Below are 24042 nucleotides of genomic sequence, written 5' to 3'. Positions count from 1 at the left end.
GCACTGTCGGAGGAGTAGTACTGACGGAGCAGCGCACTGTCGGAGGGGCAGTACTAAGGGAATGCCTCACTGTCTGAGGGTGAGTACTGAGGGAGCGCTGCACTATCGGAGGGGCAATACTGAGGGAGTGCCGCACTGCGGAGGGGCAGTACTGAGGGAATGCCTCACTGTCTGAGGGTGAGTACTGAGGGAGCGCTGCACTGTCGGAGGGGCAATACTGAGGGAGTGCCGCACTGCGGAGGGGCAGTACTGAGGGAGTGTCGCACTGTCGGAGGAGCAGTACTGAGGGAGCAGCGCACTGTCGGAGGGGCAGTACTGAGGGAATGCCTCACTGTCGGAGGGTGAGTACTGAGGGAGCGCTGCACTATCGGAGGGGCAGTACTGAGGGAGCGCTGCACTGTTGGAGGGGAAGTACTGAGGGAACGCCGCACAGTCAAGTGACAGTACTGAGGGAGTGCCGCACAGTCAGGGAGCAGTACTGAGGGAGCGCTGCACTATCAGAGGGGCAGTCCTGAGGGAACGCCGCACAGTCAGGGGACAGTACTGAGGGAACGCCGCACAGTCAGGGGGCAGTACTGAGGGAGCAGCACACTTTGAGAGGGGCAGTACTGAAGAAGCGCTGCACCATGGGAGGGGCAATACGGAGGGAGCACCGCACCATCGGAAGTGCAGTACTGAGGGAGCGCCGCACTGTCAGAGGGACGGTACTAAGGGAACGCCACACAGTCAGGGGGCAGTACTGATGGAGTGCCGCACTGTCGTAGGGGCAGTACTGTGGGAGCACCACATTGTCGTAAGGGCACTCCTGAGGGAGCAACGCACTGTCGGAGGGATAGTACTGAAGGAGCGCCGCACTGTCGGAGGGGCAGTACTGAGGGAGAACTGCACTGTCGGAGTGGCGGTACTGAGGGAACTCCGCACTGTCTGAGGAGCAGTACTGAGGGAATAGCTTTGGAGTAAAGAAATAAAAGTGTTTCCATGAAGAGACTCTGTGCAAAAGATTTGATGGAGACAAATATGGTGTATAAAGGATCACGGTTTTCAACAGAATATCAGCGGGCTTGAAAGATACAGAAACCGAAAGCCAGTCATTAATAAAGTCTATTTTTTATTGGTTCATGGGATGTGGCCGTCCCTGGTGAGGCCAGCGTTTATTGCCATTCCCTAATTGCCCTCGAGAAGGTGGCAGTGAGCCACCTCGGCTAGTCCTGGAGCAAGTCTTCAGCACGATAGCCGGGATGCTGTCGGGGGCAGTAGCCTTTGCTGTATCCAGTGCGCTCAGCCGTTTCTTGATCGTCTGGTCCACGTATTCCACCATCAAGTGTCTCGTGCTTACTCGGAACCGTGTTGTTGGGAACCAGAGGAGGAAGGAGGTGGAACGCTAACGGCTGCCACAATGCAACTCATTGGCTGACACAGCGGTGTCAATGGACACACTGCTTCTTGACTCAAGTGTTCCAGGGCTTGAACATCTACACTCAGAGTATGAGCTCGTGGGCAGCAAAAGAATAAAAAGTACCCTGCCAACTTCAGATAACATGCAGCTTAAACATGGGCCTGATTGTTTTTCAACTAAGATGAAGGTTAGCTCGATCTCACTGGAGCCATGCTGCACCCTATTAGATTGTCAGTTTGCTGGTTGCTATGAGAGGAAGTCATTTTAACAAAGTCATGCAGAGTCGGAATAAAATGGCTCCATTAACTTTCTCAGAGAACCTTGCAAACCAGCAAGTATGTAGAAGAGGAATGATTTTAAATTGTAGTGCTGTCTATTTCTACATTTGTGTCTTTCTGAATCGGACTCTGTCAGTAACCAAGCCTGTCTCTATAGGCCCCATTAACACAGTGTCTCATTGGATGGACTGGGTCAGTCTGCCTTCAGGCCCCACATACACGATGTCGCCGGAGCTGTACAGTGTCGGCTGTGGCTCAGTGGGTATCTCTAGTGCCTCTCAGTCAGAAGATCGTGGGTTCTAGCCCCACTCCAGACACTCGATCCAGACAAACACTCACCGTGCAGTACTGAGGGAGTGCTGCACTGTCGGAGGGGCAATACTGAGGGAACGCCGCACTGTCGGAGGGGCTGTACTGAGGGAGCACCATACTCGTGGAGGGGCAGTAATGAGGGAGTGCCGCACTGTCGAGGGGCAGTACTGAGGGAGCACTGCATTGTCGGAGGGGCAATACTGAGGGAACGCCGCACTGTCGGAGGGCTGTACTGAGGGAGCACCACACTCGTGGAGGGGCAGTAATGAGGAAGTGCTGCACTGTCAAGGGGCATTACTGAGGGAGAAGTGCACTGTCGGAGGGGCAGTACTGAAAGAGCGCCGCACTGTTTGAGGGGCAGTAGTGAGGGAGCGCTGCACTATCGGAGGGGCAATACTGAGGGAGTGTTGCACTGCGGAGGGGCAGTATTGAGGGAGTGTCGCACTGTCGGAGGGGCAGCACTGAGGGAGCGCTGCACTGTCGGAGGGGCAGTACTGAGGGAATGCCGCACTGTCGGAGGGGCAGTACTGAGGGAACGCCGCACAGTCAGGGGACAGTACTGAGGGAATGCCGCACAGTCAGGTGGCAGTACTGAGGGAGCAGCAAACTTTGAGAGGGGTAGTACTGAAGAAGCGCTGCACCATGGGAGTGGCAATACGGAGGGAGCACCGCACCATCGGAAGTGCAGTACTGAGGGAGCGCTGCACTGTCAGAGGGACAGTACTGAGGGAACGCCACACAGTCAGGGGGCAGTACTGATGGAGTGCCGCACTGTCGTAGGGGCAGTACTGTGGGAGCACCACATTGTCGTAAGGGCACTCCTGAGGGAGCAACGCACTGTCGGAGGGATAGTACTGAAGGAGCGCCGCACTGTCGGAGGGGCAGTACTGAGGGAGAACTGCACTGTCGGAGTGGCGGTGCTGAGGGAACTCCGCACTGTCTGAGGAGCAGTACTGAGGGAGTAGCTTTGGAGTAAAGAAATAAAAGTGTTTCCATGAAGAGACTCTGTGCAAAGGATTTGATGGAGACAAATATGGTGTATAAAGGATCACGGTTTTCAACAGAACTTCAGTGGGCTTGAAAGATACAGAAACCGAAAGCCAGTCATTAATAAAGTCTATTTTTTATTGGTTCATGGGATGTGGCCGTCCCTGGCGAGGCCAGCGTTTATTGCCATTCCCTAATTGCCCTCGAGAAGGTGGCAGTGAGCCACCTCGGCTAGTCCTGGAGCAAGTCTTCAGCACGATAGCCGGGATGCTGTCGGGGGCAGTAGCCTTTGCTGTATCCAGTGCGCTCAGCCGTTTCTTGATCGTCTGGTCCACGTATTCCACCATCAAGTGTCTCGTGCTTACTCGGAACTGTGTTGTTGGGAACCAGAGGAGGAAGGAGGTGGAACGCTAACGGCTGCCACAATGCAACTCATTGGCTGACACAGCGGTGTCAATGGACACACTGCTTCTTGACTCAAGTGTTCCAGGGCTTGAACATCGACACTCAGAGTATGAGCTCGTGGGCAGCAAAAGAATAAAAAGTACCCTGCCAACTTCAGATAACATGCAACTTAAACATGGGCCTGATTGGTTTTCAACTAAGATGAAGGTTAGCTCGATCTCACTGGAGCCATGCTGCACCCGATCAGATTGTCAGTTTGCTGGTTGCTGTGAGAGGAAGTCATTTTAACAAAGTCTTGCTGTGTCGGAATAAAATGGCTCCATTAACTTTCTCAGAGAACCTTGCAAACCAGCAAGCATGTAGAAGAGGAATGATTTTAAACTGTAGTGCTGTCTATTTCTGCATTTGTGTCTATCTGAATCGGACTCTGTCAGTAACCAAGCCTGTCTCCATAGGCCCCATTTACACAGTGTCTCATTGGATGGACTGGGTCAGTCTGCCTTCAGGCCCCACATACACGATGTCGCCGGAGCTGTACAGTGTCGGCTGTGGCTCAGTGGGTATCTCTAGTGCCTATCAGTCAGAAGGTCGTGGGTTCGAGCCCCACTTCAGACACTTGATCCAGGCAAACACTCACCGTGCAGTACTGAGGGAGTGCCGCACTGTCGAGGGGCAGTACTGAGGGAGTGCTGCATTGTCGGAGGGGCAGTACTGAGGGAACGCCGCACTGTCGGAGGGACAGTAGTGAGGGAGCGCCGCACTGTTGGAGGGGCAGTACTGAGGGAGTGCCGCACTGTCGGCGGGGCAGTACTGAGGGAGTGACGCACAGTCGGAGGGGCAGTACTGAGGGATTGCCGTACTGTTGGAGTGGCGGTACTGAGGGAGCGCTGCACTGTTGGAGGGGCAGTACTGAGGGAGTGACGCACTGTCGGAGGGGCAGTAGTGAGGGAGCGCCGCACTGTTGGAGGGGCAGTACTGAGGGAGTGACGCACTGTTGGAGGGGCAGTACTGAGGGAGCGCTGCACTGTCGGATGGGCAGTACTGATGGAGCGCCGCACTGTCGGAGGGGCAGTACTGAGGGAGTGACGCACTGTCGGAGGGGCAGTACTGAGGGAGTGACGCACTGTCGGAGGGGCGGAACTGAGGGAGCCCGGCACTGTCTGAGGAGCAATACTGAGGGAGTAGCATTGGAGTAAACAAATAAAAGTGTTTCCATGAAGAGAATCTCTGCAAAGGATTTGATGGAGACAAATATGGTGTATCAAGGATCACGGTTTTCAACAGAACATCAGTGAGCTTGAAAGATACAGAAACGGAAAGCCAGTCATTAATAAAGTCTATTTTTTATTGGTTCATGGGATGTGGCCGTCCCTGGTGAGGCCAGCGTTTATTGCCATTCCCTAATTGCCCTCGAGAAGGTGGCAGTGAGCCACCTCGGCTAGTCCTGGAGCAAGTCTTCAGCACGATAGCCGGGATGCTGTCGGGGGCAGTAGCCTTTGCTGTATCCAGTGCGCTCAGCCTTTTCTTGATCGTCTGGTCCACGTATTCCACCATCAAGTGTCTCGTGCTTACTCGGAACCGTGTTGTTGGGAACCAGAGGAGGAAGGAGGTGGAACGCTAACGGCTGCCACAATGCAACTCATTGGCTGACACAGCGGTGTCAATGGACACACTGCTTCTTGACTCAAGTGTTCCAGGGCTTGAACATCTACACTCAGAGTATGAGCTCGTGGGCAGCAAAAGAATAAAAAGTACCCTGCCAACTTCAGATAACATGCAGCTTAAACATGGGCCTGATTGTTTTTCAACTGAGATGAAGGTTAGCTAGATCTCACTGGAGCCATGCTGCACCCTATCAGATTGTCAGTTTGCTGGTTGCTATGAGAGGAAGTCATTTTAACAAAGTCATGCTGAGTCGGAATAAAATGGCTCCATTAACTTTCTCAGAGAACCTTGCAAACCAGCAAGCATGTAGAAGAGGAATAATTTTAAACTGTCGTGCTGTCTATTTCTGCATTTATGTCTTTCTGAATCGGACTCTGTCAGTAACCAAGCCTGTCTCTATAGGCCCCATTTACACAGTGTCTCATTGGATGGACTGGGTCAGTCTGCCTTCAGGCCCCACATACACAATGTCGCCTAATACGTCCTTACTACACAGTATAAATGCACGCGAGGCCCATGCTTAAGAGAAGGTCAGTCAGTGACCTGTCCTTTATTCCTTAGCACTCAAGTGATGAAGGTGGGTGGAGCTTCCCCTTTTATACCTGAAGGCCCAAGTTAGGAGTGTCTCCCACCTAGTGATCAGTGTTCTCACGGTGTACAACTTAGGTCAGTTTATACATGGGTTACAATGCTGGTTGAATACATGACATCACCTCCCCCTGCAAAGTCTTATTGGGATCACAGGTTGAGTCTCTCTGGTGGTTTACGCTCCATAGTGGAGTGCCTGAGTTGGGGCTCCGGTTGTTGGGCGCTGGCCTGAGTTTGCAGTGCCTCAGGCCTGTCCGGACTGCCCACAGTGACTGGGCTCACCTCCCTTTGGTTCCGGTGTTCAGTCACCTGCGGTGGAGTGAACTCTATATCGTGTTCTTCCTCTGCTTCTTCTATGGGGTTGCTGAACCTCCTTTTTGTTTGATCCACATGTTTGCGGCAGATTTGTCCATTGGTAAGTTTAACTACCAGAATCCTATTTCCCTCTTTGGCAACCACAGTGCCTGCGAGCCATTTGGGCCCTGCAGCGTAGTTGAGGTCAATAACAGGATAATTTACATCAATACATCGCGCCCTCGCATTCCTGTCATGGTAGTGATATTGTGACTGGCGCCTGCTCTCGACAATTTCTTTCATGGTGGGGTGTATAAGGGATAATCGGGTTTTGAGCGTCCTTTTCATTAGTAGCTCTGTGGGTGGAACCCCTGTGAGCGAGTGTGGTCGGGATCTATAGGCCAACAGGAGGCGTGATAAGTGGGTTTGTAGAGAACCCCCTTGGAATCTGAGCATCCCCTGTTTGATTATCTGCACTGCTCGTTCTGCCTGGCCGTTTGAAGCCGGCTTGAACGGTGCCGCCCTAACATGGTTAATTCCATTGCCTGCCGTGAAGTCCTGGAATTCAGTGCTTGTGAAGCACGGGCCATTGTCGCTGACCAAGATGTCCGGTAGACCGTGGGTGGCGAGCATTGCCCGTAGACTTTCTACAGTGGCAGAGGATGTGCTTGAATTTAAAATGTCACACTCGATCCATTTGGAGTAGGCGTCTACGACAACCAAAAACATTTTCCCATGAAAGGACCTGCGTAGTCCACATGGATGCGTGACCAAGGCTTGGCGGGCCATGGCCAGGGGCTAAGGGGGGCTTCCCTGGGCGCATTGCCCAGCTGGGCACACGTGTTGCACCTGCAAACACAAAGTTCCAGATCTGCGTCTATCCCTGGCCACCAAACGTGTGACCTGACAATTGCCTTCATCGTGACGATGCCCGGGTGCCCATTGTGGAGTTCTCTGATGAACACCTCTCTGCCCATCTGGGGCATGACTACGCGGTTTCCCCACAGTAGGCAATCGGCCTGAATTGAGAGTTCATCCTTGCGCCTGTGAAATGGTTTAAATTTCTCAGGGCATGCCCTGTACGTGGCTGCCCAGTCCCCATTCAGGACACATTTCTTGACTAGAGACAATAGCGGGTCTCTATTTGTCCAGACTTTAATCTGACGGGCTGTCACGGGTGAGCCTTCACTTCTGAAAGCTTCAACAGCCATGACCATCTCAGCACCATGCTCGGTAGCCCCCTCAGTAGTGGCTAGTGGGAGCCTGCTAAGTGCATCGGCGCAGTTTTCGGTGCCCGGTCTGTGCCGAAATGTGTAGTCATAGGCAGCTAACATGAGTGCCCACCTCTGTGTGCGGGCCGATGTGTTTGCATTTATGGCCTTGTTGTCGGCCAAAAGGGACGTTAGGGGTTTGTGATCTGTCTCCAGCTCAAATTTCCTGCCAAACAGGTACTGGTGCATTTTCTTTATCGCATATACACATGCGAGCGCCTCCTTTTCTACTATCCCGTAGCCCATTTCTGCCTGGGACAGACTCCTGGAGGCATAAGCTACCGGCTGTAACTGACCCTTGGCATTGACATGCTGCAACACACACCCGACCCCATAGGACGACGCATCGCACGTTAACACAAGTTTCTTACATGGGTCATATAGCGTTAACAGATTGTTGGAGTATAACAAATTGCGTGCTCTATTAAAAGCCCTTTCCTGGCTGTCCCCCCAGACCCATTCACGACCTTTGCGTAGGAGCACATGTAGCGGCTCTAGCAGCGTGCTCAATTTGGGAAGAAAGTTACCAAAATAGTTCAGGAGCCCCAGGAACGAACGCAGCTCCGTCGTGTTACAGGGTCTGGGTGCTCTCTGGATCGCTTCCGTCTTGGATGCAGTAGGGCTGATCCCGTCTGCTGCTACCCTCATCCCCAGGAATTCTACCTCTGGAGCTAGGAAGACGCACTTCGCCTTTTTCAGTTGCAGACCTACCCGGTCCAGTCTGCGTAGCACCTCCTCCAGGTTGTGGAGGTGTTCTTCAGTATCGTAACCCGTAATGAGGATGTCGTCCTGAAAAACCACCGTTCCTGGAATCGACTTGAGGAGGCTTTCCATATTTCGTTGGAAGATCGCGGTGGCCGAGCGAATCCCGAACGGACATCTGTTGTACTCAAACAACGCCTTGTGTGTCGTGATGGTGGTCAGCTTCTTCGACTCACTCGCCAGCTCCTGGGTCATGTAAGCTGAGGTCAGGTCCAATTTTGAAAAGGTTTGCCACCGGATAGCGTTGCAAAGAGGTCCTCCACTCTCGGTAGCGGGTGCTGGTCTTGGAGTGACACCCGATTGATGGTGGCCTTGTAATCGCCACATATCCTGACCGACCCATCCGCCTTGAGCACCAGCACAATCGGGCTCGCCCAGTCACTGAATTCGACTGGCGAGATGATGCCTTCCCTCAACAGGCGGTCCAATTTGCCTTCTATCTTTTCCCGCATCACGTACGGCACCGCTCTGGCCTTGTGGTGTACTGGTCTGGCCTCCGGGTTTATGTGAATCACTACCTTGGCCCCCATAAAAGTGCCAATGCCGGGTTGAAGTAATGAGTCAAATTTGTCCAGGACCTGTGAGCATGATACTCGCTCCACAGAGGAAATTGCATTGACATCGCCCCATTTCCAGTTCATGACAGCAAGCCAACTCCTCCCCAGTAGTGCGGGACCATCCCCTGGGACAATCCAGAGTAGCAACCTGTTCTCCGAATCTTTGTGGGTCACGACTACCGTGGCGCTGCCTAGCACCGGAATGATCTGCTTTGTGTAAGTCCGTAGCTGTACGTCAATCGGTGATAATTTTGGACTCCTGGCCTTGGATGCCCACAACTTTTCGAACTGTTTGATACCCATCAGGGACTGGCTGGCACCCGTGTCTAACTCCATTGATACTGGGATGCCATTGAGGAGCATTTTCATCATTATCGGTGGCGTCCTGGTGTATGAACTGTATACGTGCTCCACATGAACTCGCTGAACTTCAGCTTCCAGCGATTTCCCCCAGTGTCCATTTCTGCAATTTCTGCAGGTATTTTGCTCATCTCTGCAAACTCCGGCTGAATGTGTGCCTCCACGCCTCCAGCATGAGTTGCGGTTTGAAACAAAAGGTCCCTTGCCAGTCGATCGTCCCTGACTGCCCCTGTTATTGTCCTTGAGTGCATCATTAACAGGTGTTGATGGTCCCATTACTGGCCGCATTGTCCCTTAAATGGCATGAATCGCCATTCAGCTTGTCATTGTCTCTGTCGAACTCCCGCTCTGGGTTCGACTACATGTTGGGGCATGCCTGACTGCCCTTGTCTGCCTGGAGAACTGTGTGCTGCTTTAACAATGTTGAATCTCTGTCCCAACCATTCCTTAACACAGTACCTCTCGTCTGTTCTGCTAATGGCCATGCTCGCGTGGTTTAAATCCCGGTTTCTTGTCGCCATTGATACGTCCTTACTACACAGTATAAATGCACACGAGGCCCATGCTTGAGAGAAGGTCAGTCTGTGACCCGTCCTTTATTCCTTAGCACTCAAGTGATGAAGGTGGGTGGAGCTTCCCCTTTTATACCTGAAGGTCCAGGTTAGGCGTGTCTCCACCTAGTGGTCAGTGTTCTCACGGTGTACAACTTAGGTCAGTTTATACATGGGTTACAATGTTGGTTGAATACATGACATCGCCGGAGCTGTACAGTGTCGGCTGTGGCTCAGTGGGTATATCTAGTGCCTCTCAGTCAGAAGGTCGTGGGTTCGAGACCCACTCCAGACACTTGATCCAGGCCAACACTCCCCGTGCAGGACTGAGTGAGTGCCGCACTGTCGGAGGAGCAGTACTGAGAGAGTGTCACACTGTCGGAGGGGCAGTACTGAGGGAGTGTCGCACTGTCGGAGGAGCAGTACTGAGGAAGTGTCGCACTGTCGGAGGGGCAGTACTGAGGGAGTGTCGCACTGTCGGAGGAGCAGTACTGAGGGAGCAGCGCACTGTCGGAGGGGCAGTACTGAGGGAGTGCCTCACTGTCGGAGGGTGAGTACTGAGGGAGCGCTGCACTGTCGGAGGGGCAATGCTGAGGGAGTGCCGCACTGCAGAGGGGCAGTACTGAGGGAGTGTCGCACTGTCGGAGGAGCAGTACTGAGGGAGTGCCGCACTGTCGGAGGGGCAGTACTGATGGTGTCTCGCACTGTCGGAGGAGCAGTACTGAGGGAGCAGCGCACTGTCGGAGGGGCAGTACTGAGGGAATGCCTCACTGTCGGAGGGTGAGTACTGAGGGAGCGCTGCACTATCGGAGGGGCAATACTGAGGGAGTGCCGCACTGCGGAGGGGCAGTACTGAGGGAGTGTCGCACTGTCGGAGGAGCAGTACTGAGGGAGCAGCGTACTGTCGGAGGGGCAGTACTGAGGGAACGCCTCACTGTCGGAGGGGCAGTACTGAGGGAGTGCCGCACTGTCGGAGGGGCAGGACTGAGGGAACGCCGCACTGTCGGCGTGGCAGTAGTGAGGGAGTGCCGCACTGTCAGAGGGACGATACTGAGGGAGTGCCGCACTGTCAGAGGGACGATACTGAGGGAGCGCCGCACTGTTAGAGGGGCAGTACTGAGGGAGCACCACACTCTTGGAGGGGCAGTACTAAGGAAGCGCTGCACTGTCGGAGGGGCAATACTGAGGAAGTCTCGCACTGTCGGAGGGGCAGTACTGACGGAATACCGCACTGTCGGAGGGGCAGTACTGAGGAAACGCCACACAGTCCGGGGGCAGTACTGATGGAGCACCACATTGTCGGAAGGGCAGTGCTGAAGGAGCGCCGCACTGTCAGAGGGGCAGTGCTGAGGGAGCGCCGCACTGTCAGAGGGGCAATACTGAGGGAGTGCCGCACTGTCGGAGGGGCAGTACTGAGGGAGTGTCGACCTGTCGGAGGGGCAGTATTGAGGGAGTGCCGTACTGTCGGAGTGGCAGTACTGAGGGATCACCACACTCTTGGAGGGACAGTACTGAGGGAGCGAGGCACTGTCGGAGGGGCAGTACTGAGGGAGCGCCGCACTGTCGGAGGGGCAGTACTAAGCGAGCGCCGCTCTGTCGGAGGTGCAGTACTGAGGGAGTGCCGCACAGTCAGGGGGCAGTACTGAGGGAGCGCTGCACTGTCGGAGGGGCAGTCCTGAGGGAACGCCGCACAGTCAGGGGGCAGTACTGAGGGAGCAGCACACTTTGAGAGGGGCAGTACTGAAGAAGCGCTGCACCGTGGGAGGGGCAATACAGAGGGAGCACCGCACCATCGGAAGTGCAGTACTGAGGGAGCGCCGCACTGTCAGAGGGACGGTACTGAGGGAACGCCGCACAGACAGGAGGCAGTACTGATGGAGCGCCGCACTGTCGTAGGGTCAGTACTGTGGGAGCACCACATTGACGTAAGGGAGGGAGCAACGCACATCCGACAAAAACTTTTGACTGTAGAGACACTGCCTCTCAGTAAGGCCGTTGGATAGCACAGGCGTTTATGTCCACCAGTGATAACACCAAACAAATCTCTCAGCACACAAGTGCTTGCAGTGTTCATAAAATAACTGGAACTGTGTTTGCGAGCAGAAATGTACAGGGCAGAACCCACGATTCTGCAACTGCCAGCAGGCCTCAGGTGATCCAGATGACTCAGAGTCCCCAACAAAGGATGAATGCAAGGCAATTCACACCTTGTTGGCATTGTGGAGGTTTCCATTCAGCCTATTCATGCTGCTTCAAAGGGTATGTTTGCAAGAGCTGTGGAACAATGGGGGACCTGCAACGAGCTTGCAAACGAGCTGCAAGCTCTGCAAAACCTGCTAACCACCACGTGGCAGAGGAAGATCGGTCCATGGTGGATCAAAGCAATTTCGAGCCTCAGAGAGAGGAGGCAGATGCTGAAGTACATTGGGTGCACACATTTTCGATGAAATGTCCACCTATAATGCTCAACATAAAATTGAATGGCTTACCAGTAGCCATGGAACTGGATACTGGCGCTCGCCAATCCATCAAGAATAAAAAGATGTTTGAGAGACTGTGGTGCAACAAGGCATTCAGACCAGCCCTGAGCCCCATCCACACGAAACTGAGAACTACACCAAAGAGCTTATCACTGTCCTGGGCAGCGCCATGGACAAGGTCACCTACGAGGGCACCTTGCACAAACTGCCACTCTGGATTGTCTCGGGCGATGGCCCCACACTGCTTGGAAGGAGCTGGCTGGGCAAAATCCGCTGGAACTGGGATGACATCCAAGCGCTATCACATGTTGATGAGGCCTCATTTACCCAGGTTCTTAACAAATTTCCTTCCCTTTTTGAGCCAGGCATTGGAAACTTTTCCGGGGCGAAGGTGCAGATCCACTTGGTCCCAGAGGCATGACCCATTCACCACAAGCCACGAGTGGAGGGATGAGGGAGAGTGTGGAAATCGAGTTGGACAGGCTGCAACGCGAGGGCATCAACCCCCAGTGGAATTTAGCGAGTAGGCCAGCCTGATTTTTCCAGTACTGAAAAGTGAAGGCACGGTCAGGATTTGCGGCGATTATAAAGTAACTGTTAATCGTTTCTCGCTACAGGACCAATACCCGCTACCTAAGGCAGACGACCTATTTGCGACGCTTGTAGGAGGCAAGACGTTCACCAAGCTCGACCTGACTTCGGCCTACATGACGCAGGAGCTGGAGGAGTCTTCGACGGGCCTCACCTGCATCAACACGCACAAGGGACTGTCTATCCACAACAGATGCCCGTTTGAAATTCAGTCGGCTGCAGCGATCTTCCAGAGAAACATGGATAGCCTACACAAGTCATTACCACACACGGTGGTCTTTCAGGGCGACATATTGGTCATGGGTCGGGACACCGCAGAGCCCCTACAAACCTGGAGGAGGTCCTCCAGGGACTGAATCGCGTAGGGCTGCGGCGGAAGAGGTCAAAATGCGTCTTCATGGCAACAGAAGTGGAGTTTTTGGGGAGAAAGAATGCGGCGGACGGCATTTGGCCCACAGACACCAAGACAGAGGCTATCAGGAACGCGCCCAGGCCACAGAACATCACGGAGCTGCGGTCGTTCCTGGGACTCCTCAACTATTTTGGTAACTTCCTAGCGGGGTTAAGCACCTTTTTAGAGCCCCTACATGTGTTATTGCGCAAAGGTGAGAACTGAGTATGGGGGAAAAAACAAGTAATTGCTTTTGAGAAAGCCAGAAACATTTTATGCTCCAACAAGCTGCTTGTATTGTATAACCCGTGTAAAAGACTTGTGCTAGCATGTGACGCGTCGTCGTACGGAGTCGGGTGTGTATTACAACAAGCTAACGTTGCGGGGAAGTTACAACCTGTCGGCTATGCTTGTCTAAGGCCGAGAGGGCCGACAGCATGATTGAGAAAGAGGCACTAGTGTGTGTGTTCGGGGTAAAGAAAATGCATTAATATCTGTTGGGCCTCAAATTTGAGCTGGAAATCGATCACAAGCCCCTCATATCCCTCTTCACTGAAAACAAGGGGATAAATACGAATGACTCAGCCCGCATACAAAGTTGTGCACTCGCACTATCAGCGTATAACTATACCATCCGCTACAGGCCAGGCACCGAGAACTGTGCGGATGCTCTCAGTTGGCTACCATTGCCCACCACGGGGGTGGAAATGGTGCAGCCTGCAAACTTGTTGATGATCATGGAATCATTTGAAAATGATAAATCACCTGTCACGGCCTGCCAGATTAGGACTTGGACCAGCCACGATCCTCTGCTGTCCCTGGTAAAAAACTCTGTCCTGCATGGGAGCTGGGCCAGCATCCCCGTTGAAATGCAAGAGCTAATCAAGCCGTTCCAGCGGTGAAAGGACGAGCTGTCCATTCAGGCAGACTGCCTGTTGTGGGGTAACCGCGTAGTGCTACCAAAAAAGGGCAGGGAGACGTTCATCTCGTATCTCCACAGCACACACCCTGGTTTAGTAATGATGAAAGCGATAGCCAGATCCCACGTGTGGTGGCCCGGTATCGACTCTGACTTAGAGTCCTGTGTACGGCAATGCAGCGTGTGTGCTCAGTTGAGCAACGTGCCCAGAGAAGCACGACTAAGTTTGTGGTCCTGGCCCTCCAGACCATGGTCGAGGATCCATGTCGACTATGCGGGCCCATTTCTCGGTAAGATGTCCCTGGTGGTGTTGGATGCTTTTTCAAAATGGATTGAATGTGAAATAATGTCGGGAAGCACCATTGCAAGCCTGAGGGCCATGTTTGCCACCCACGGCCTGCCTGACATACTGGTCAGTGACAAGGGGCCATGTTTCACCAGTGCCGAATGTAAAGAATTCGTGACTCGCAATGGGATCAAACATGTCACCTCGGCCCCGTTTAAACCAGCCTCCAATGGGCAGGCAGAGCGGGCAGTAGAAACCATCAAACAGAGCCTGAAACGAGTCACAGAATGCTCATTCCAAACCCGCATGCCCTGAGTACTGCTCAACTACCGCACGAGACCCCACTCGCTCACAGAGGTGCCCCCGGCTGAGCTACTCATGAAAAGAACACTTAAAACCAGACTCTTGCTGGTTCACCCCAACCTGCATGATCAGGTAGAGAGCAGGCGGCAGCAACAAAATGTAAATGATGGTCGCACCACTGTGTCACGGGAAATTGATCTGAATGACCCTGTGTATGTGCAAAACTATGGACATGGTCCCAAGTGGATCGCGGGCACGGGGATAGCTAAAGAAGGGAATAGGGTGTTTGTAGTCAAACTAGACAATGGACAAATTTTCAGAAAGCACCTGGACCAAACGAGGCTGCGGTTCACAGACTGCCCTGAACAACCCACAACAGACAGCACCTTTTTCGAGCCCTCAACACACACCCACAGGACCAACGACACCATCCCGGACCAGGAAATCTAATCCATCACGCCCAACAGCCCAGCAAGGCCAGGCTCACCAAGCAGACCTGCAGGGCCAACAACACGCCAGCCCAGCGAGGGCACAGCCAATACACCAGAACAGACATTTGTACCGAGGCGGTCAACCAGAGAAAGAAAGGCTCCCAACGGCCTCACCTAGCAAATAGTTTTCACTTTGACTTTGGGGTGGTATGATGTGCAGCTGTAAAGCATGCACTCTCATGTTACGTCATCAGGGAGCTCATCCCCTGAAGTCCCAAGGGATCCCAGCATCCCTTGGGAGCACTGTATATAAGCCGGCCCCTAAGGCCTGTTCCTCACTCTGGAGTGTCTTATTAAAGACTGAGGTCACTGTTACTTTAATTTCCCTGTGTGCAGCCTCATCTGTGTTAGCATACAATACAGTGGGTATCTCTAGTGCCTCTCAGTCAGAAAGTCGTGGGTTCGAGCCCCACTCCAGACACTTTATCCAGGCCAACACGCCCCATGCAGTACTGAGGGAGTGCTGCACTGTCACGGGGCAGTACTGAGGGAGCGCTGCACTGTCGGAGGGGCAGTACTGAGGGAGCAATGCACTGTCGGAGGGGCAGTACTGAGGGAGTGCCGCACTTTAGAGTGGGGCAGTACTGAGGGAGCGCCGCACTGTGGGAGGTGCAGTACTGAGGGAGCGCCGCACTGTCGGAGGGGCAGTACTGAGGGAGCGCCGCACTGTCGGAGGGGCAGTACTGAAGGAGCGATGCACTGTCGGAGGGGCAGTACTGAGTGAGTGCCGCACTTTAGAGTGGGGCAGTACTGAGGGAGCGCCGCACTGTGGGAGGTGCAGTACTGAGGGAGCGCCGCACTGTCGGAGGGGCAGTACTGAGGGAGCGTCGCACTGTCGGAGGGGCAGTACTGAAGGAGCACCGCACTGTCGGAGGGGCAGTATTGAGGGAGCGCCACTCTTTCGCGAGTTGCAGTACTGAGGGAGCACCGCACTGTCAGAGGGTCAGTACTGAAGGAGCACCGCACTGTCGGAGGGGCAGTATTGAGGGAGCGCCGCATTGTTGGAGGGCCAGTACTGAGGGAGCGTCGCACTGTTAGAGGAACACTACTGAGGGAGCGCCGCACTGTCGCGAGGGGCAACATTGAGGGAGCACCACACTGTCGGATTGCCAGTACTGAGGGAGTGCGGCACTCTCGGAGTGGCAGTACTGAGGGAGTGTTCCACTGTCGGAGGGGCAGTACTGAGGGAGTGTTCCACTGTCAAAGGGGCAGTACTGAGGGAGTGCTGCACTGTTGGAGGGGCAGTGCAAAAGTACTTCAGTGGCTGTGAAGCGCTTTGGGACGTCGGTGGTCATGAAAGGCGCTATAGAAATGCAAGCCTTTCTTTCATTCTTACTTGCCTCCTTTCCTGCCTTCCCTCCCCAAGGGTGTGCAGGGTGGAAACCAGACCAAATACGGTGGAAGCGGAGAGCTGTGCGTGGAGAAGTGCCCATGGAGCAGGGCAACCGTGACACGTTCAAGGACACAGAGCGGAGAGGGAGGCGAGAGATGGGGGGTCGATGGAGCACTTGAGCGTGCGTTCCTGATTGTCATGTTGATCAGGAAGTTGGGATTCAGACCCAGGGAGGACTCAGAGACTGTTGGGGGGGAAACCCCTTTGTGTTGGTTTTTAAATACAGCCCGACCCGGCAGTGAAGGCGATCTCTCTCTCTCGCTGTTTGGGTGAATTAAGAGGGGCTGAATGGCCCCCCTCATCCATGGTAGGTTATGAGGATAAGGGAAAAACTGATCAACCTGGATAGAGAGGGGAGAGGTAGAGAGAGAGGGAGAGAGAGGTGGGGGGGGAGGAAGAGAGAGAGAGAGACAGAGAGAGGGGGGAGGGAGAGAGAGAGTGAGGGAGGGAGGGAGGGAGAGAGAGAGGGAGGGAGGGAGAGAGTGAGTGAGGGAGGGAGGGAGAGACAGAGGAGGGATGGGAGAAAGGGTGGGAGAGGGGGCGAGATAGAGGGAGGAAGGGAGCGAGAGAGAGGGGGGAGGGAGAGAGGTAGGGAGTGAGAGAGAGAGATGAGGAAAGGGAGAGAGGGAGGTGGGTGCAAGATAGAGAGAGGGTGGGAGAAAGAGAGTGGTGCAGGGAGAGATGGAGGGAGGGAGAGACCAGGAAGGGAGAGAGATAGAGGGAGGGAGAGATAGAGGAGGGAGAGATCGAGGGGGGAGAGATAGCGATAGAGAGGAGGACGAGAGAGGGAGAGAGAGAAGAGAGAGAATGAGAGAGAGAATGAGAGGGAGAATGAGAGCGAGAGTGAAAGACAGAGGGAGAAAGAGTGAGAGAGAGTGAGACAGAGATGGATAGGGAGAGTTTAGCGGGTAGTTTTAGCGAGGTGTAGAGTATTGGGGTTGATGAAGTGAGTGCAGGAAGTGTTAATTGAAGACAGGAAAGTGGGAGCATGATGTGGTGAATAGTCATTTTACAGAGTGATCTCGGGGAAGGGGGAAATTCCTGACCTCAAAGGGCGACGATTATTTGGAATAAGCTGCAAGTTGTGGAAGTGAGGGTGGATGGGATTGGGGGAGTGTGTAAAGGCAGTCGGATGGCGGGGTGGGTGATTGGGGTACCAGAGGGAGGCTCTTTGTTTGTTGCCCCATCCCATTCCAACCAGAAACGATATCCCACAGTACCCCATCCATAAAGACTTGCATTTCCATAGCGCCTTTCACAATCTCAGGTCGGCCAAAGTGCTTCACAGCCAATGAAGTACCTTTGCGGTGCAGTCACTGTTGTAATGTGGGAAACGCGGCAGCCAATTTGCGCACAGCAAGCTCCCACAAACAGCAATGTGATAATGACCAGAGCATCTGTTTTGGTGAGGTTGATTGAGGGACAAATATACAGAGGCAGAGAGAGAGAAGAGAGAGCGGGGAGGGAGAGAAAAAAAAATTGCAGCGCCCCCTTAGCACTGCTCCTCCGACAGTGCAACGCTCCCTCAGTACTGGCCCTCCGACAATACGGCGTTCACTCAAGGCTGCCCCTCTGACAGTGCAGCACTCCCTCAGTACCGCCTCTCCGACAGTGCGGTGCTCCCTCAGTACTGCCACTCCGACAATGCAGCACTCCCTCTGTACTGGCCCTCCAACAGTGCATCACTTTCTCAATACCGCTACTCCGACAGTGCAGTGCTCCCTCAGTACCGTCCCTCCGACAGTGCGGCGCTCCCTCAGTATTGCCCCTCCGACAATGCGGCGCTCCCTCATTATTGCCCCTCGCGACAGTACGGCACTCCCTCAGTATTCTCCCTCCGGCAGTGCAGCACTCCCTCAGTACTGCCCCTCTTACAGTGCATTGGTCCCTCAGTACTGACCCTCCAACAGTGAGGCGCCACTTCAGTACTCTCCCTCCGACAGTGCAACGCTCCCTCAGTACTGGCCCTCCGACAGTGCGGTACTCCCTCAGTACTGCCCCTCCGACAGTGCGACGATCCCTCAGTCTTGCACCTCGTGACATTGCGGCGCTCCCTCAGTACTTTCCCTCCGACAGTGCAACGCTCCCTTAGTACTGGCCCTCTGACAGTGCGGCGCTACCTCAGTACTGCCCCTCCGACAGTGCGGCACTCCCTCAGTACTGCCCCTCCGACAGTGCGGCACTCCCTCAGTACTGCCCCTGCGACAGTGCGCCGCTCCCTCAGTACTGCCCCTCCGACAGTGCGGCGCTACCTCAGTACTGCCCCTCCGACAGTGCGGCGCTCCCTCAGTACTGCCCCTCCGACAGTGCGCCGCTCCCTCAGTACTGCCCCTCCAACAGTGCGCCGCTCCCTCAGTACTGCCCCTCCGACAGTGACACTCTCTCAGTACTGCCCCTCCGACAATGCAGCGCTCCCTCAGTACTGCACGGGGAGTGTTGGCCTGGATCAAGTGTCTGGATTGGATCTTGAACCCACGACCTTCTGACTGAAAGGCACTAGAGATACCCACTGAACCACGGCCGACACTGTACAGCTCCGGCGACATCGTGTATGTGGGGCCTGAAGGCAGACTGACCCAGTCCATCCAATGAGACACTGTGTAAATGGGGCCTATAGAGACAGGCTTGGTTACTGACAGAGTCCGATTCAGAAAAACATAAATGCAGAAATAGACACCACGACAGTTTGCAATTGGCTCGAATAGATTGGCGAATGATACTTAAGGGGTTGACTGTGGGTGGGCAATGGCAGACATTTAGAGACCACATGGATGTACTACAACAATTGTACATCGCTGTCTGGTGTAAAAATAAAAAAGGGAAGGTGGCTCAACCGTGGCTATCAAGGGAAATCAGGGATAGTATTAAAGCCAAGGAAGTGGCATACAAATTGGCCAGAAATAGCAGCGATTCCGGAGACTGGGAGAACTTTAGAACTCAGCAGAGGAGGACAAAGGGTTTGATTAGGGCAGGGAAAATAGAGTACGAGAGGAAGCTTGCAGGGAACATTCAGACGGACTGCAAAAGCTTCGATAGATCTGTAAAGAGTAAAAGGTTAGTAAAGACAAACGTAGGTCCTCTGCAGTCAGAATCAGGGGAAGTCATAATGGGGAACAAAGAAATGGCAGACCAATTGAACAAGTACTTTGGTTCGGTATTCACTAAGGAGGACACAAACAACCTTCCGGATATAATAGGTGTCAGAGGATCTAGTAAGAAGGAGGAACTGAGGGAAATCCTTAATAGTTGGGAAATTGTGTTGGGGAAATTGGTGGGATTGAAGGCCGATAAATCCCCAGGGCCTGATGGACTGCATCCCAGAGTATTAAGGAGGTGGCCTTGAAATAGCGGATGCATTGACAGTAATTTTTCAACATTCCATAGACTCTGGATCAGTTCCAATGGAGTGGAGGGTAGCCAATGCAACCCCACTTTTTAAAAAAGGAGGGAGAGAGAAAACAGGGAATTATAGACCGGTCAGCCTGACATCGGTAGTGGGTAAAATGAAGGAATCAATTATTAAGGATGTCATAGCAGCGCATTTGGAAAGAGGTGACATGATAAGTCCAAGTCAGCATGGATTTGCGAAAGGGAAATCATGCTTGACAAAACTTCTGGAATTTTTTGTGGATGTTTCCAGTAGAATGGACAAGGGAGAACCAGTTGATGTGGTGTATTTGGACTTTCAGAAGGCTTTCGACAAGGTCCCACACAAGAGATTAATGTGCAAAGTTAAAGCACATGGGATTGGGGGTAGTGTGCTGACATGGATTGAGAACTGGTTGGCAGACAGGAAGCAAAGAGTAGGAGTAAATGGATACTTTTCAGAATGGCAGGCAATGACTTGTGGGGTACCGCAAGGTTCTGTGCTGGGGCCCCAGCTGTTTACATTGTACATTAATGATTTAGACGAGGGGATTCAATGTAATATCTCCAAATTTGCGGATGACACTAAGTTGGGTGGCAGTGTGGGCTGCGAGGAGCATGCTATGAGGCTGCAGAGTGACATGGATAGGTTAGGTGAGTGGGCAAATGCATGGCAGATGAAGTATAATGTTGTAAAAACAGAGAGACAGACTATTATCTGAATGGTGACAGATTAGGAAAAGGGGAGGTGCAACGAGACCTGGGTGTCATGGTACATCAGTCATTGAAGGTTGGCATGCAGGTACAGCAGGCGGTTAAGAAAGCAAATGGCATGTTGGCCTTCATAGCGAGGGGATTTGAGTACAGGGATAGGGAGGTGTTACTACAGTTGTACAGTGAGGCCACACCTGGAGTATTGTGTATAGTTTTGTTCTCCTAACTTGAGGAAGGACATTCTTGCTATTGAGGGAGTGCAGCGAAGGTTCACCAGACTGATTCCCGGAATGGCGTGACTGATATATCAAGAAAGAATGGATCAACTGGGCTTGTATTCACTGGAGTTCAGAAGAATGAGAGGGAATCTCATAGAAACGTTTAAAATTCTGACGGGTTTAGACAGGTTAGATGCAGGAAGAATGTTCCCAATGTTGGGGAAGTCCAGAACCAGGGATCACAGTCTAAGGATAAGGGGTAAGCCATTTAGGACCGAGATGAGGAGAAATTTCTTCACCCAGGGAGTGGTGAACCTGTGGAATTCTCTACCACAGAAAGTTGTTGAGGCCAATTCACTAAATATATTCAAAAAGGAATTAAATGTAGTCCTTACTACTGGGGGAACAAGGGGTATGGTGAGAAAGCAGGAATGCGGTACTGAAGTTGCATGTTCAGCCATGAACTCATTGAATGGCGGTGCAGACTCGAAGGGCCGAATGGCCTACTTCTGCACCTATTTTCTATGTTTCTATGTCTACAGTTTAAAATCATTCCTCTTCTACATGCTTGCTGGTTTGCAAGGATCTCTGAGAAAGATAATGGAGCCATTTAATTCCGACTCAGCATGACTTTGTTAAAATGACTTCCTCTCATAGCAACCAGCAAACTGACAATCTGATAGGGTGCAGCATGGCTCCAGTGAGATCGAGCTAACCTTCATCTTAGTTGAAAAACAATCAGGCCCGTGTTTAAGCTGCATGTTATCTGAAGTTGGCAGGGTACTTTTTATTCTTTTGCTGCCCACGAGCTCATACTCTGAGTGTAGATGTTCAAGCCCTGGAACACTTGAGTCAAGAAGCAGTGTGTCCATTGACACCGCTGTGTCAGCCAATGAGTTGCATTGTGGCAGCCGTTAGCGTTCCACCTCCTTCCTCCTCTGGTTCCCAACAACACGGTTCCGAGTAAGCACGAGACACTTGATGGTGGAATACGTGGACCAGACGATCAAGAAACGGCTGAGCGCACTGGATACAGCAAAGGCTACTGCCCCCGACAGCATCCCGGCTATCGTGCTGAAGACTTGCTCCAGGACTAGCCGAGGTGGCTCACTGCCACCTTCTCGAGGGCAATTAGGGAATGGCAATAAACGCTGGCCTCGCCAGGGACGGCCACATCCCATGAACCAATAAAAAATAGACTTTATTAATGACTGACTTTCGGTTTCTGTATCTTTCAAGCCCACTGATGTTCTGTTGAAAACCGTGATCCTTTATACACCGTGTTTGTCTCCATCAAATCTTTTGCAGGCAGTCTCATCATGGAAACACTTATAGTATTTTACTCCAAAGCTAGTTTCCTCAAAGAAGACTTTTAAAAAATTCATTGCGGGATCTGGGCATCGCTGGCAAGGCCAGCATTTATTGCCCATCCCTAATCACCCTTGAGAAGATGGTGAGCCGCCTTCTTGAACCGCTGCAGTCCTTGTGGTGAAGGAACTCCCTCAACCTCCATCTTAGTTGAAAAAGCTGCATGTTATCTGAAGTTGGCAGGGAGGGAGGGAGTTCCAGGATTCCAGCAACGATGAAGGAACGGCGATATATTTCCAAGTCGGGATGGTGTGTGTGTGACTGGGAGGGGAACGTGGAGGTGGTGGTGTTCCCATGAGCCTGCTGCCTTTGTCCTGCTAGGTGGTAGAGGTCGCGGGTTTGGGAGGTGCTGTCGAAGGAGCCTTGGCGAGTTGCTGCAGTGCATCTTGTAGATGGTACACACTGCAGCCAGGGGGCGCCGGTGGTGGAGGGAGTGAAGGTTGAAGGTGGTGGATGGGGTGCCGATCAAGCTTTGTCCTGGATGGTGTCGAGCTTCTTGAGTGTTATTGGACTTCCACTCATCCAGGCAAGTGGAGAGTATTCCATCACACTCCTGACTTGTGCCTTGTAGATGGTGGAAAGGCTTTGGAGAGTCAGGAGGTGAGACACTCATCGCAAAATACACAGCCTCTGCCCTGCTCTTGTAGCCACAGTATTTATGTGCCTGGTACAGATACGTTTGTGGTCAATGGTGACCCCCAGGATGTTGATGGTGTGGGATTCATTGAATATCAAGGGGAGATGGTTAGACTCTCGCTTGTTGGAGATGGTCATTGCCTGACACTTGTGTGGTGCGAATGTTACTTGCCACTTATCAGCCCAAACCTGAATGTTGTCCAGGTCTTGCTGCATGCTGGCATGGACTGCTTCATTTTCTGCGAATGGAACTGAACACTGAGCAGTCATAGTGAACATTCCCACTTCTGACCTAATGATGGAGGGAAGGTCTTTGATGAAGCAGCTGAAGATGGTTGGGTCCAGGACCCTGCCCTGAGGAAGATTAATGAAAAGATTCGTGAAAACAAACGTAGGTCCCTTGCAGTCAGATTCAGGTGAACTTATAATGGGGAGCAAAGAATTGGCGGACCAGTTAAACAAATACATTTATTCTCTTTTCACGAAGGAAGACACAAATAACCTTCCAGAAATACTAGGGGACCGAGTGTCTAGTGAGAAGGAGGAACTGAAGGATATCCTTATAAAGCGGGAAATTGTGTTCAGGAAATTGATGGGATTGAAGGCCGATAAATCTCTGGGGCCTGATAGTCTGCATCCCAGAGTACTTAAGGAAGTGGCCCTCGCAATAGTGGATGCATTGGTGATCATTTTCCAACAGTCTACCGACTCTGGATCAGTTCCTATGGACTGGAGGGTAGCTAATGTAACACCATTTTTTAAAAAGGGAGGGAGAGAGAAAGCGGGTAATTATCGACCGGTTAGCCTGACATCAGTCGTGGGGAAAATGTTGGAATCAATTATTAAAGATGAAATAGCAGCGCATTTGGAAAGCAGTGACAGGACCAGTCCAAGTCAACATGGATTTATGAAAGGGACATCATACTTGACAAATCTTCTGGAATTTTTTTGAGGATGTAACGAGTAGAGTGGACAAGGGACAACCAGTGAATGTGGTGTATTTGGACTTTCAAAAGGGTTTTGACAAGGTCCCACACAAGAGATTAGTGTGCAAAATCAAAGCACATGGTATTGGGGGTAATGTACTGACGTGGATAGAGAACTGGTTGGCAGACAGGAAGCAGAAAGTCGGGATAAACAGTTCCTTTTCAGAATGGCAGGCAGTGACTAGTGGAGTGGCGCAGGACTCAGTGCTGGGACCCCAGCTCTTTAGAATATACATTAATGATTTAGATGAAGGACTTGTGTGTAATATCTCCAAGTTTGCAGAAGAAACTAAACTGAGTGGCAGTGTCAGCTGTGAGGAGGATGTTAAAAGGCTGCAGGGTGACTTGGACAGGTTAGGTGAGTGGGCAAATGCATGGAAGATGCAGTATAATGTGGATAAATGTGAGGTTATCCACTTTGGGGGCAAAGACACAAAGGCAGAATATTATCTGAATGGCGGCAGATTAGGAAAG

This window comes from Pristiophorus japonicus, chromosome 27 (assembly GCF_044704955.1).
Source record: "Pristiophorus japonicus isolate sPriJap1 chromosome 27, sPriJap1.hap1, whole genome shotgun sequence".
NCBI lineage: Eukaryota > Metazoa > Chordata > Chondrichthyes > Pristiophoridae > Pristiophorus > Pristiophorus japonicus.
Note: the sequence above shows the minus strand (reverse complement) of the source record.